Here is a 12,778-nt window from a genome sequence, read left to right as displayed (position 1 = left end):
AAATATTAAATTTTGTCACAAAAGACGTCAGACTCGATGATGATGATCTGTTTTCACGTGAAAAATACTCAGAGGAAAATAAATTGAAACATCTTTTCCTCTTAGAGAGAGCGATAAAGAAACCGAAACATTAGGCGAGATATAAATAAAAAGTAAAAATAAATGCATCTGTCTTGTTGATGATGACTCTTTATTGGATGAATGGTCTCTGATGAACGGCAAAACGACGAAGAAAACGGAAGAAAAGTCGTAAAATTTCTTACAAATAAAAATAAACATTTAATCGACTTTGTAAATGTTAAATGTGGATTTTCTCGTCTTTCTTGTAAACATGTGAGAAAAACAGTGATCTGTCTTGACATCTGGCTTTTTTGATCGTCAAAGAGTAATCGGATGGCGCTAACCTTTATGGGATTGTACAATTATTAAATCTTTTGTAGTAAAATTTGCTTTAGGTGTCATTTGAAGGTCATTCACCTTGAATTGGTATTTAAAATCGCATTTTTGGCTGATCTGGATGAGTTTTAGTGCAGAAATTGATCAGATTTTGATAAATTTTTATAAACTTCAAAATTTTTAGTATTAAAGAATCATTTTAAAGGTGCATTAAGCCATTAAGTAACAAAAACTATTGAAAATTAGTTAGTATTGGTCGGGAGAAGACAAAATAAACATCAAATATATGACTGAGAGATCAATTCCAGATGATTAGTTAAAGTTTAAGAGTTTAAAAATTATCAGTAAAGGAATTGATTTTAAGTAAATTTTGTCAAATTTAAAGAAAAAATTATTTTTTTCAACTTAGGCCGCTCCAAATTTTTTTCTATTTTTTTGTCCCCTGCCCCATTTCAAAAGCCAAAAATCCAATGGGGCAAAATAAAATTACCATTTTTTGTATTTTCCTTACTTTTTCAAGGAATTTTCGAAAATTTTTTAAAATATTTTCAATTTTTAATTTTTTTTTTTGTGCTGAAAATTGTATTTTAACATGAATTTTCTTCTTTAAATTTTTTTTCAAAAAAATTATTTTTCAAAATTTTTTGACAGTTATTTTTATGAAAATTTTTAACTTTGAATAAAGATCAATTTTAAATTGATTAGATACCATAAAAACATATAAAATATTCATTAAAGACCAAAATTTGTTAAAATTTTGTCATTTTGTATGAAACAGTATTTCAAAAATTTTTTTTTTTTGGGACAAAAACATCAGAAAAAATTTGGAACGGCCTTATTGGTAAATTTTGAGGCTAAAAAAATAATTTTTAACTCAAAAAAGTTAAATTTTTCATGAAAATTCAAATTTTAAGTCAAATTTTTGATATTTCTTATGTAAAAATTATTTTTGTAAAAAAATATTTTAATTTTTATTTCAAAAGTATTTTTTCGTAAAAAAAAATAAAATATACAAAAATAATTCTACAATGAAAAAAATATCAAAAATTCAGCTCAGAAATAAAATTTTTATGAAAATTTTAAAAATTTAAGCTAAAAGTCTTTTCAATTTATTCCTCAAAATTTAGCAAAAAGCCCAAAATTAATTTTTCTTTAATTTATGGATAAAATTTCGTTAAAATCAGCCCCTTTTCTGATAACAACTCTCGTTTTGAATTTCATCTAATCATCTGGAACTGCTCTCCCAATCGTACATTTAATGTTTATTTTATCGTCTGCCGGCCAACAATAACATTGTTCTAAAAAAGCATATTTATCTCGCAACAATTTTTAAATAAATAATTTTATTTTATGAATATTCTCTCCGTAGTTTTGCTGCAGATAAACTATAAAAATACACCGACAACAACAAAGTGATGATGCCTATGAATGAAAGTGGGTCAAATTAAAATAATATTTGCTACAATTTCTCGTTCCAGCGATGATTCGGCGAGGAACAGACTCAAAAAAAAAAAGTAGCAAAAAATCATTAACAAGAGAACAAAATTCCATCAAAACGCCCACTTTGGCTATTAAAATTTTTATCATCATTTATTATTACAGCGTACTTTTCAAATGTGTTTTTGTGTTCTGGACAAAATCTAATCTCTAAATTGCGTTGCATAACGCGTTGCATGCATTTGCTCGCATGTTAACTTGCGAAATATTATGCAGAAAATTAGAACAAAAACAATGAAATTCAATGATTTAACCTTGATAAGCATTGCTTCTTCACTCTAATTATCTCTCGTGAAACTCTATATTTTCACTTAGTTTTCTTTACATTTCAGTACGAGTGACGCCAGATGACACATGACACGATGTTTGTTCGATCAAATTGACAAAAAAAAAAGCAAAAATGTCATCTCAATCGGTCGGAGGTTTAGAATTTCATGCCATTATCTCTATTTTTGCCATTATTTTCGTATTTTTTTACGATGAGAAATCAATTTTGGTCTCTTTTGTAATGGAAATTGCAGAGTTATCTTCGGCAGCAGCATGACATGAGAAATGGACGAAAAATTACCATATTCTATTGTTTGGAGTTGGAAAAAAAATGTGGAGAAATGATGACGACACTCATGTTTGCCTCTCATGTGTCGCGTGTGAAGCATGTTATTTGCACATATTTGAAAAGCATTTCAGAGAATTCATCGAAAAAAGTGGTTTTACGAGATTCTGAGTGTCAGTCTGTTTGGATTTGGATTGAATTAACTACTACCAACTACAAAAGAAGTTAAATTACCAAAATACTGAGGATTCAAAGCAATCTAATGGATTTAATCAAAGAAATCTTGAACTATAGTCAATAAACTCATCATTTAAACCAGATAAACTATTCATGAAACGATTAAGAACTTACTAAAAATATTCGAGATCAATCCAGATTCAATCAAAATGTAATTAAGAAACATCAATCCAAGGCAAGGGTCACACACTTCGTCGCGACGCCGACCACATTAGCAGAAGAGCTCTTTTCTGGAATCCTCAAGGTTCAAGGCGACGCGGAGCTCCTCGCAAAACCTGGAGACGAAGTATGGAGGCCGAAATTCGAACTATTGATCGCAATTTCACCATGCGATCCATCGCTACGTTGGCAACGAACCGCCAAAACTGGGGGGAAATCACCGCGACCCTATGCCTCTGAAAAGGGGCGAAAAGGAATTAAGTCAAAGTAAGTCAATCCAAGGCAATTAGTTCTAAGAAATTGGGAAAAATTGTTCGACAAAGCATTGTTTAAAGGAATTAGACAAAATTCTACAATTTTACTTCAAAAATAAAAACAACTAAGGATCTAGATTGCTAATTTATACGCAGAACTCTTTGGTAAAGCCAACATTGGTTATAAGCAATTCTAAGAAAATTCAGAATTAACAAGAATTTCTGAATTGATTGAAAACAATTAGAAGCCGATTTTACATTTCTATCATCGATAATGAACTTTCGTAGAACATTTTTTGTAAAAGCCAAACACTTTTTATAACCAAAGATGAAAAGACCCAAAAGTCATTTAAAGAAGATACTCCTAGAAGAATCCTGAAAATTATAGAAGATCGTGAGATTCGAAAATTCACAAATTTATCCAAAAAATACGCCCAAGCTATGTATTTTACGACAACTTTCATATCCCATATATTTTTTCCTGTTCCATGTTCTAACCCATCGTACAAAGTCTCATGAGATTAATAACATAATGAACGAGAGAAATTTATAGAAGAAAAAAGCACATAATGATATCATTGTTAGCAAAAAAACAAAAAAAAAATAAAAGTTCTGCTCATTAGCAACGACAATTTATTTAATAGAGAAGAAGACATGGCAAGACGGATCGAGGTGTGATAGTTTAGAGACACGAAAATTATCGTGGAAATGGGGACACGAACTGCAGGTGACAACTTTTCACTTCCATTCAATGCTACTTCACGTCACTCAAGACCTATTTCTACCAAGTCGTCAAACGATCATTGGACAGATGATTGATGGAGGAGTTTTTCAATTAACCTAATGAATATTGATTTTCTATAAAAATTATACAAGGAAAAAAATCATGGGAAAGGCAAAAAATCAACTAATTAAGCCATTAATCTTCCTCATTCTTAAATAGTTCTTGAATGTTGTAAGAATCGAAAGGGAAATTAGGTCATTTTCTTAAAATATAACGCGCGCCTATTTTTTGATGTTCTTTCTTTGATTGAATAATTTTCTATAACATGCTAGATAGCATGGCACCGAAGAAAAATATGAATTTAGTTATGAACGAGTCTAACATAAAATGTTTGCCATTTCTTTACGATTATTTGAACCTCGCCTAAATTCCTCAAGTTTTTTTTTAAATTAAAAAAAATCACTTTAATGTGACATTATCTCATAAAAAAGTCATTTTCTCATCACTCAAATGTCAAATTTTTAAATTAGATCAAACAATATCGAAAAAAAAACTGTGTGAAAGAATGAGAAAGTTACACCTGTTTCTAGCGAAAAGCGACGTAATATTTATTAACGACACTAATGTGAGTTTACCGGTAGCGTGCTAACAAAAAATTAACCGTAAATAACAACAACAACTACGAAAACTGTACTCTAACCACAATAGCGAAAAAAAAGTGAACGAGACCTACAATAAAAATTCAAGAGAACAGCGAATTAATATTATATGGTTCGCTTGCGGTTGTTCAGCTTCAGGTTGAATTATCATGTCACACCTTAGTCTTTTTTTTTTGTCTCAGTCTCTTGAACTATTTCAAGACAGATTTGCGTAATTGACCTTTGCAGAAATATTTTGGAAATATTGCATAAACCGTAAAGGAGAAATTTAGACCTTTTTTTTTTGGTTTGGAATCGAAGGTTGAACAATCGAATAATGATTGAAAACGCCCTGCGGCAATAAAGGAATGTAACAGCGCAACATTTAACCTCCGGAACAGCACATCAAATATTTATCGCGCATCATGAAGTCACGAATATGTGGCGAATGGATTGTGGATAAATTGTGTTTCGAAGATTGAAAATTGATGGATTTGAAAATACGTAAAAAATACGTAAATTTTATTTTGAAAGCCCATTTGATGATTTTTAAGCTTGAAATTGATCAAAAATCATACAAAAGTGCTTTAGATGCCTTTCTGATGGTTCTTAAGCTTGAAAATTGAAAAATAAAAATACGTAAAAAATACGTAATTTTTATTTTGAAAGCTCATTTGATGATTTTTAAGCTTGAAATTGATCAAAAATCATACAAAAGTGCTTTAGATGCCTTTCTGATGGTTCTTAAGCTTGAAAATTGAAAAATAAAAATACGTAAAAAATACGTAATTTTTATTTTGAGAGCTCATTTGATGATTATTAAGCCTGAAATTGATAAAAAATAATGGAAAATTTCTTTGGAAGTCTTTTTGATTTTTCTTAAAGAATTGTCCAGACACGAAAGTTTTATGATAAAAGCTTTAAGATCGTGAAAACATCATTCTTTGAGAAAAAAGATCTTGAAGCTTAAGTTTAAAGCTAAATAAGTTGCGAAACATCAACTTCTCACAACGAATAATGTGCGATATGGGTCCATTTTAATTCCATTACGATTGACTGAACTCTTGATGAAAGGCAAAAATTGACGTACTTGAAAAGTTCTGAGTAATCGCCTCAGTGATTGATGGAATGAACACAACTTGTTTAAATGCCTTCAAAAAACTCAAAGAAAGCCGCTCATTTCTATCGCAGATTTCTGTTTTTCATTTCAAATCACTTCCATTGAAATCATAGAAGAGAGACCAAGAAATATGGTAGATAGATTAATTTTCAAACACAAGTCAGCATTCAATTGATTCGTATCTCTCTCGTATTTATCTCAACGTACTTGTTAGTCACTTGCGGCAACAATGTGGCGCATAAAAGTTAATTGATCTACTTACACACGCAAAAAAAAAAGTTAACCATAGAAAATCTTTGTTAACAAGGTCGTGTCGTTCGCGAAGAGAGGAGAACCCACGAAGCATAACTTTAATGTCAAAGATTTTTTTCTTATCATCTATTTTTTTTTTGTTTCTTGTGTGGCGAGACGACAAGTACGGGCGAGCGATTAAACTTAATTAAAGTGGATGGAGTTTATTGCGTTATAGTTGATTATAGCTGGATTGGATTAAAGACTTCTCGCGTTCGCGTTCAGAAGAGAGTATGTACTATAAAACGATGTTTGCTCATGCATACAAATTATTTATAGATTAAATTAGCTCGATGTTTATATGGCAAGAGAACGCAGAAAAAAAGGAAATTAAATCGTTTATGCACTAGTTGGTGGTTTGATTAAAAAAGTTTTGCACCTTCTTCGTGTGGATTTTTGTTTTTTATTATTGATGAGCGTGTGTTTGGTACTTTTTTAATGAGAAGATAATTTGATCAGAAAGTAATTTGGGTGATCAGAAAATGACTTTTTTGGGTTTGAAAGATTTTTTGTTGGGCTTATGAGGCTTTAGAAGGCATTTTTCGAGGTCTTGCTTTGATTTTTTAGATTTTCAGAAAAAAATTTTAAGTTTTGAGTCGATTTTCGATTTTTTTAGGCTGTTTTCGGTATTTTATAGAGATGAATTCAAGTTTAGGCTGTTTTCGGTATTTTAATTAGCTGATATTAATTTTGTGACTCTTAGTTAGGTCTCAATTTCTAGAATTTTGGGCTGAAATATTATAAAGAAGTTAAAAATTATCAATATTTGCTTTAAAAAATTGTTTTTGAAAAACTAAAAATTTACTTACCATCCTTTAAAAATAAATTTGAGAAATTCAGAACCAAATTTGAAGCTTCACAGGCGAGTTTAAAGCATATTTTTTCTCCTCATTTTATTCCAACTTCTTTAAAAATTTTCAAGTCTTCTCAGCTATTTTAAAATTTACATTTCATCGAAGCAGTTACGAAAACCAACCAATCTCCATATTTGCGGCAATTAAAGACGCAGCAAAAGATTTACAAAAAAATGTATAAAAATTAAAAATTGCTCCATTTTCTGAAGATCATTCAAAGATCTGATCATATAATAGATCAGTCCAAATTCTAACCTCAATTTTTTTCTTTCTACTCTTTTAGTTAAAAATACTCGAAAAATTATAATTTTGACGATAATATTTGTATATTAAAATAAATATTTTCGAATTTAAATGAAAATTATCGATTTTTTTTATGAACTAAACATTTTTATTAACTTTTAAAATTTTGGCGCCTTTTTTGTGATATGGCTTCTTTTTTAGGGATGTCAAAAGCGATTCATAAAAAAAATCTTAACCTAAAAATATTTGCTTCAAAAAATGTCTTTGAAAAACTAAAAATTTACTTACCATCCTTTAAAAAAATTTAAAAGAAGTTCAGAACCAAATTTGAACCTTCACTGAAGAGTTTTAAGCATATTTTTTCTCCTCATTTCCTTCCAACTGCTTGAAAAATTTTCAAGTCTCCTCTTCACTTCACTCAAAGTCAGCTATCTTAAAATTTACATTTCATCGAAGCAGTTACGAAAACCAACCGATCCCCATATTTGCGGAGCACTTCATGTACATATTCAACTAAACCAGACAATAACAAACAACTTTTTTTGTTGCCATTCAATTTATGGAAATAGTAGAAATGTTGCAACAATTCGCAAGCAGCAAATAACAAAAAAAAAATCCAGTCTTCTCATATTTTTCATTATTATTCCATTATTTTTGCACCACTAAATGTTCGTTTCCTACATCGTTTTACAAATTGTTATAAATCCATTTCAAATCTGTTGGTTTATCAGGCAAAACGTAACAAAGATGCCTTGAATGGAATGCCATTAAAAAAATACAGTAATAGAGTCCAAAGAGAGAGAGAGAAAAAAAATAATTACGATAATTTTCCATTATTACGGTACACTGCGATTCTCTTTGTACGACGACGAATTACGTTGGTAACTTTCGTACTATTTTTGGTCTACAATCGTGTGTGCGGTATCGACAATAAATTTTACAGAAACTTGTAATGTTGAAAAATGTTATTGAACTCTTCGCTCTTCTGTTATTGTGTCGTGATGTTTGAAATTCAATTCAGAGTTTCGTGCGTGTCTGTACTGCTTTTGTGTGTCATTGCAATATTTAATAAATAAATAAATAAAAAAATACAAACAAATAATAATGACGAGTGATTTTAATGTAAATTTGACATATTTGGATAATTTTTTTGTCTTTGAGAATAAATTAGGGACGGTTATGGTTTCGTGACGCGAAAAAAATACCAGGCAGTGACATTTGTTTGGCGCATGGTTTATCAAAGGTTTGATAACCTGACAAGAATTTTACTTTTTTTTTATCATGAAAAATGAAAAAAAAAAAAAATTTTTTTAATTTAAAAGTTCTTCAAATTTGAAAAAATTAAGAGATTTGACTAAATTAAAAAGTTCGGAGTTTATCTTTAAACATTTTTGTTAAATTAGTGAAAATTCTTAACAAAAACTTCTTAACTTTATAATACCTCAACAAAAATTAAAGATAAAAAAAAATATAAAAAATATATATAAAAAATTCCTCCATTTTGAAGATCAGTCAGAGATCAGATCATAATAGATCAGTCAAAATTCTAACCTCAAAATTTTTCTTTTTACTCTTTTTGTAATAAATACTCGAAAAATATATTTTTCACCATAATATTTGAATATAAAAATAGATATTTTCGAATTTTAATGAAAATTATCAATTTTTCTTGATAAATTTAACATTTTTATTAACTTTTATGATTTTGGCGCCTTTTTTGTGATATGGCGTCTTTTTTAGGGATGTCAAAAGCGATTCATAAAAAAATCTTAACCTCAAAAATAATTTACGATTAAAAAGTGTTCACTTACCACATCCATCAACATTTAAAGTTAACATTAAAATACACCTCTCGTCCCGCCAACACTTCTAATTTTTAATTCATGCGAGTTGTCGCGACCTTATTTGTAAATCTCTTTGTCTGACGCGCAACTCTTCACAAATTCAAACAATTCTCGCGAACTGCTTAGCATTTCCGAAAGGCTCGTGTCTTTGAACTAAATTTTCCTTCAACAAAAAAAAAAATGTGCAACAAATCAATTCTAGGTGACAAAATTTTAATTTCAAAAATCTTGTCTTCTCCAAAAAAGCGCCATCTTGAACAGCGGCTCACTTTCGCGTATGGGAAGTTGTCGACCTTGCTGCGCGCCTTGTTTGGCGTGTCTTTGCATGTTTGTTACTTTTCTGACGTGAGACAAACACACATTACTTGACCAACGGTGCAAAGTGCTCCTACATGCACAAAAGTCGTGAGAATTCCGTCGACGACTCGTGTGAATGTTGTAAACATCGAAAGAGATGCGTTTCCAGTCAAGAAAGTCAAACAATAGACTTTTTTATTATAAAATTAAATTATTCAACAATCCAGATCCAACAAAAAAAAATTATTTTATTACAAGTTGTTGGTGCACACCTCCATACATTTTGTGCTCTCGCGACTTTGAACAATTAGAATTCAACATTTTTCTTTTGTGTTTGGGAATTTTTTTTCAGCAGAGACAGTTGTTGGATTCATGTTTTGATGCCTGTTCCAAGGTTGTTGCTTGTCTTGTCACTTTTAATGGTGACGATGAAGTCATTACTACTATTTTAAATATGATAGATGTCGTACAAGTGTACTGTACTGCGATGCAAATGTCTCTTCATTGTTAATATTTATTATTTGGAGACAGAGGATTTAGCGTTAAATTTTGTTTGAAAGAAGAAAACATTAAAAGATTTAATTTTTTTGTTAATCTTGAGAAAAATGAAGGCCAAAAAAAATATTTTTGAGGTTAAAATTTTTTATGAATCGCTTTTGACATCCCTAAGAGAGACGCTATCACAAAAAAGGCGCCAAATTGAAAAAAATAAAAAAAATTTAATTCATCTAAAAAAAATGGTAAATTCAAATTCGAGAAAATCTATTAAATTAAAATTTTAAATAATTTAGTAAAAATATACTTTTTTTATGTATATTTTACAGAAAAAGTAAAAATAAAAATTTTGAGGTTAGAATCGACTGATCTTACAAAATTTATTTTGAAAAATGGCGGGATTTTTTAATTTTTTTCTGAAATGCATAAGTTTTGGATCCCATTTATAAAATTTTGACGAAAATTAAAAATTATTAAAATTTTTCTAAAATAAATAAAATTAAATAAATAAATAAACTTAATTAATTTTAACGTGAATAAAAAAAATAAATAAAAATGTCAAAAATTTTTCAAATATTTTAATAAATTCTTTGATTTTTAGTTAAAATATAATTTTATTACATTAAATTTTGGCTAAAAATCAAAATTTTATTGAAAATATTTAAAAAAAAATTTTTTCTAATTTTTTTTTCAAGAAAAAAACCTTGATTTGCTCTATAACTCGATTTTTTTCACTCCGCCGCTCGTAATTTCTCATTCAAATCAGTTGTAAATGCGATTTTTTCATCTCATTAACCAGCCTCTTTTACATTCAAAATCCAGAAACAGAATCATACTTTTATATGTAACGACAAAAAAATGGTCTACTGCACGTTCATTGTCACAGCCTCTGAATTATTCGACATCCTAAGCCGGAAATATGGAAATGTATATGCAGTGTCACGTCTGCCACCTATTCAATTGTAATGTAGAATCGACGCGGTGCCATTTCTGCTAAAATAAATAAAAAATTATTACTTTTTTTCTCTTTCTGCCAGTTGAGACGATAAATTATTTTAAATACACGCTTCTCGCATAAAATTTCAATTTTTTTTTTCGTCGCAGTTGCAAAACGAAAGAAAAGTCCCGTTATCATCGATATTTATTGACAAAACCTAAAAATAAAAAAAAATGTTACTTTTGCTAATTATGAGGCGTTGTCGCTCGTCGTCGTCTTTTGTTTGTAGTTCATCAATGTTTGTCAATTAATTTTTATAATTTGTTTGTTTTTTTTTCGTACAAAATATCGCATTACTTCCATGTTATTGCTTTTTTAATCGGACAATAATAATAAAAAAAAATTTAAAAAATTAAAATATTTATTATTTAAAAAAAATAAATTTTTGCGACGCATCATAAAAAAATTTAACACCTTATCTTTGCTAATTTTTTGTTTATTTATCGAAAAAAAAATGACGCACAAAAAAATTCATTCAAGAAAAAAATTTACAAAGAAAGCTTTTCAAAACAAATTATTAAGGTCATTTTTCCGAATGGATGCCCCAAATAACGCTAAAAACGTCTATTATTACGACACATAATCGAGAGTTATTAAAGCGAATCATGAAAAACAAAAAAAAAAAATGAAGAAAAATATCATGCTAGTAAATGGGCATGTGAAAACAATTAACAATTAAATATTATTAAATGCGTATTTCAGGAAATAAAAGACAGAAGAAAATTCACACGTTTTGTTGCAAAAACAAAAATAAAAAATAAACTCTTGTTTGAAGAAGAATTTTACATTTTTTTTTCGTTTATTTATTTTTTTTTAGAAAAAATAAAGTATTAAAAGAGTATAAAAATGTTATTTATAACGATGTTGTAATAAAATAGTCGTCATAAATTTCATGGAGAGATGTTTTTAGGTGAACTGTAATAATAAATAAAAGTTTGTTGGAAAATATAGTTTCGGGTTTTGATGTTTTGTTTTATGAGGGAAAATTGATCATAAATATATTTTTTTAAATTATGAGTTAAGAAAATGATTTTTGTAGCAATAAAATATTTAAAAAAAAATTAAATAAAAAAAATAAATTAAAATAAAAATTTTAAGCTCCTAAATTTTTTTAAAAAGTTAAATAATAAATTTTTTATAATTTTTTAATTAATTTTTAATTAATTAATTATTATTTTAATTGCCTATTCTATTATTTTTTTATTAATTTTTTTAACAAATTTAATCTAATTTAATTTAATTTAAAATTCCAAATAAATAATAAATTTTTTAAATAAATTTTTACAAATAAATATCTAAAATATTTCAAGTGTAAAAAGCTTTGCAAGAATTTTTTTTGAATCAATTGTCAAATAATAACTTAAAAAACTTTTTAAAAAACTAAAAAATTTATTAAAATTAATTTTTTTGAACATGTTTGATTTTATTAAATTAATATAAAAAAATAAATCAATATTTAAATTATTAATTTTTCTTTGAGAAATATTTTTTATTAATTTTTTTTCGATTTTTTATAAAATAATATCTTAAAAATTAATAAATTTAATTTAATTAAATTAATTTATAAAATAATCTATTTAAATAAAATTTATTTGATAAAAAATTAAATAAAATAAAAAAATTTTTGAAAAAAAAAAAAATTTAAAAAAAATTATTAAAATTTAATTTTACAGCTTAATTAGCTGACAAAATTATTTGATAAAATTATATTTCAACAATATTTAAGGAATTTTTCAAGCAACAATTTATTTTTAATCTCCTTAACAGCGCAAAAAATCGTTCATCATGATTTATATCGAAATTTTCAAACGATTTCTTGAAGATACCTTTCTAAAAATGCCAAATATTGGCTTTAAGCTATTCGAGATTTTGTCTCACGAATACTTTTTAATAATTTGACAACCAAATTTAACTCTACTAATGATTAAAAAAATATTGTTAGTCACTCAAATTAAGATATTTTAACAAATCTGAAGAATTTTATCTCAAAATTTACTTTTTTATATAAAAATTTGATATAAATCTTCTAAAATATAACATAATAAAAAAATTACAGATAAATTCAAGTCAATAAAAAAATATAAAAATGAAAAATTGACCCATTTTCCCTTGAAATCGTAATTTCCCAGCAATATCTCTTGTGTTTTGCCATAAATTCCAACTTAAACCATAAATTTTT

Source organism: Culicoides brevitarsis, chromosome 3 (assembly GCF_036172545.1).
Source record: "Culicoides brevitarsis isolate CSIRO-B50_1 chromosome 3, AGI_CSIRO_Cbre_v1, whole genome shotgun sequence".
In the NCBI taxonomy this organism is placed as follows: Eukaryota; Metazoa; Arthropoda; class Insecta; order Diptera; family Ceratopogonidae; genus Culicoides; species Culicoides brevitarsis.
Note: the sequence above shows the minus strand (reverse complement) of the source record.